This window comes from Pteropus vampyrus, unplaced genomic scaffold (genome assembly GCF_000151845.1).
Source record: "Pteropus vampyrus isolate Shadow unplaced genomic scaffold, Pvam_2.0 Scaffold96, whole genome shotgun sequence".
NCBI classification, from domain to species: domain Eukaryota; kingdom Metazoa; phylum Chordata; class Mammalia; order Chiroptera; family Pteropodidae; genus Pteropus; species Pteropus vampyrus.
Window position 1 is genome coordinate 215,977 of NW_011888877.1, and position 2,596 is coordinate 218,572.

General features: G+C 41.5%; 1 protein-coding gene across 1 annotated transcript in view; it reads right to left on the reverse strand.

Moving 5' to 3' along the window:
* Positions 1 to 2,596, reverse strand: part of CUBN (cubilin) — a 248,376-nt gene that overhangs the window by 77,651 nt on the left and 168,129 nt on the right.

Here is a 2,596-nt window from a genome sequence, read left to right on the forward strand (position 1 = left end):
CGTGTGCATTTGCAGTGGTGGAGTGGGGTCTGGTTTGTGAAAATGTCTAAAACTAAAAAGTAAAGAAGTAGCAGAATAGGAGTATTATTTTGAAATAATGACAGACACTCCACAAGAAGTAGCTAAAAGGTGAATGAAAATGGATGCCTTGGACATCTATGATTCAGAGATAGGGAAATGACAAGTAAGAATTGATTTAGAAGTTGTGGTAATTACTGTAACTTTAATTATTTGAGTTCTAAAACTATGACTCTTTATACTACCTTTCCTGTTGGGAATGTAAATATTCTGCTGGTAAGATTCTTAATAATCATTATATTCAATGTGACATCAACTATGGAAACAATTTCAAAGGAAAAAAAACAGCATATACATCAAAATTTTAATAATGAATGCGTGAGATTCCAAATAGTTTTATATTTTGCATTTTCTGAACTCTCCTAATTTCAATCAATCAACAAAGATCTTTTATATTTATAATCAGAAAAATAGATTAAAATCAGTATACAAGTGAATTTATGTCCCATGGTTACAAGTATATAATATTATTCATTGCCTAGAAAAGAAAATGCATCAAAATATAGTGCTGTGGGAGTAGTTAATTTTTTTCTACTTCATCCTTGTCTCTATACATTCATTCAATAATGGGGAAAATGTTCCTATAAAACAAGCAAGTGTAGTCCAAAATTTTCTGGCATCAAATAAAAGAAAATATACTGCTTCCATATTTTTAATATCTGATAAAAATTTTCAATTCTTCAGATATTGGAACTTGGCAAAATTTGAAGCTTGAACATAGTTATTTTAGGGCAATACAAAACAGTAGTAACATACAAAGACGTGTCACATTTTTTCTTTGAAATTCACTACCCAACAGGAGACAATTAAATGGAAAGCAAGAGTGGCTTGTTAGTTAAAGGTTAATGATAACCTTTCCACTATTCATTCATTCAACAACTATGCCAGGCTCTGAGGATTCAGCAGTGAACAAAAATAAGTGCGTGTCCTAATGGAGCTCGCATCTTAGTGCGGGGAGCAGACAATAAACAACAGGCAAAGAAAGAAATATGTGGAATGTCAGCTGGTGTGAAATGCTGTGAAAACAAAATGCAGGCAAAGGGAGAGGCCCTGCTGGGGTCTGTTTAGCGTGGGGTGCTTAGGGAAGGCCCGGGATCAAGTCATTCGCAGAGACCTGAATGAAGTGAGAGCATGAACCCCGCAGCCACCCAGAAGAGATGATGCGCATGTGAAGTGGCTTGTAGGAGGATCTTAGCACGTTCAGGGAACCTAAAGGAGTCCAGCGTGAGTGAAAGAAGAGAGGAGCTTGAGTTAGGAAAGCAGAGGTAGGAGAAGGAAGGGACAAAAAATAAAGTAGGGCCAGCGGGCCACTGTGAGGATCTGGGCGTTTCCTCTGAGTGAGATGAAAGGCCGTTGGAGGACTTGCAAGAGGAGCAATGTGATCTGACTGACAGGGAAACGCTGGCTGCTGTGTTCAGAATGCAGCGAGGCAAGGGTGGAGGTAGGGAGGCCAGTAAAATAGATCTCAGCGAGTGGTGACGGTGGGAGTGGTGGATATGATAGGGAGTTAGATTCTGGATATTTTTTAAAGGTACAGCCTGTGAGACTTGCTTATGGATGTCACATAATATGTGAGAGAGAGGACTCCAAAACAGACATCAAGGTTTTTTGACCCAAGCAACCACATGTTTGGAATTGTTATTTACTGAGAAAAGAAAGAGAGAAGAAAGGACAGGTTGGGTGGGGAAATATACTGATATTAATCACAATCGATAGAGTGCGTATGCATATAGATCTATCATTTTACAGTTAGTCTTTCACACACAGACCTCATTTGCTTGCTTTTGCTAAGGGCCAAGAATGCTGAGGGTATAGCTGAGAGCGTGTGAGCTTGGCAGCCTGGAGGGCAGGCAGCCACGATCTTCCAGGGGCATCGCCCAGTGCTCTGGCAGGGAACAGGAGTCGGGCAGGCCCACTCCTCCGCCTAACACTTTTGGGGATGGCTTGTGCTGTGACTCTGGTCTCACTCAGCCATGTGCTACCCATAGGCTTAACTTTTCTCTGTTTGCTCAGTTTTGTCATGTGTAATGGTTATTTGTTCTTAAAATTTATCCTACCTATGACCCTGATGTATGTGGTGACAACTAACAGTCTCTTAAAACAGCTTTTACAAATGTCATGGAAGTTTACTGTGATCTTGCTCTAGTATCTAAAATACTAGAATTTTCTGAGATACAGTTGCGCGATGGGAATACTCCCGACCTAGTTCTCTAACTATGATTTATGAGTCAATAAACTTCTTGAACAATGGAACATGATATCCCCAACTGCACAGGACACTTACTGTCACACGCTCACTGGTGCAGGATGGATGAGCTTCCAGCCTCAGGTCGTTAAAAGTCAGCGTGACCCGCCTTCCTTCCTGCGCAGTGATGCTCCACTCGCAGATCCGGCCGTGAGGATTGGGGTTCGGGTAGCTGGGAGACGTAAACGTTCCCGTGGGGCCCCACAGATCCCCGCCACATTCTGAAGGGGAAAAGGCCCAAGAAAACTTCCCTTCAAACCCACCGACCCCTTC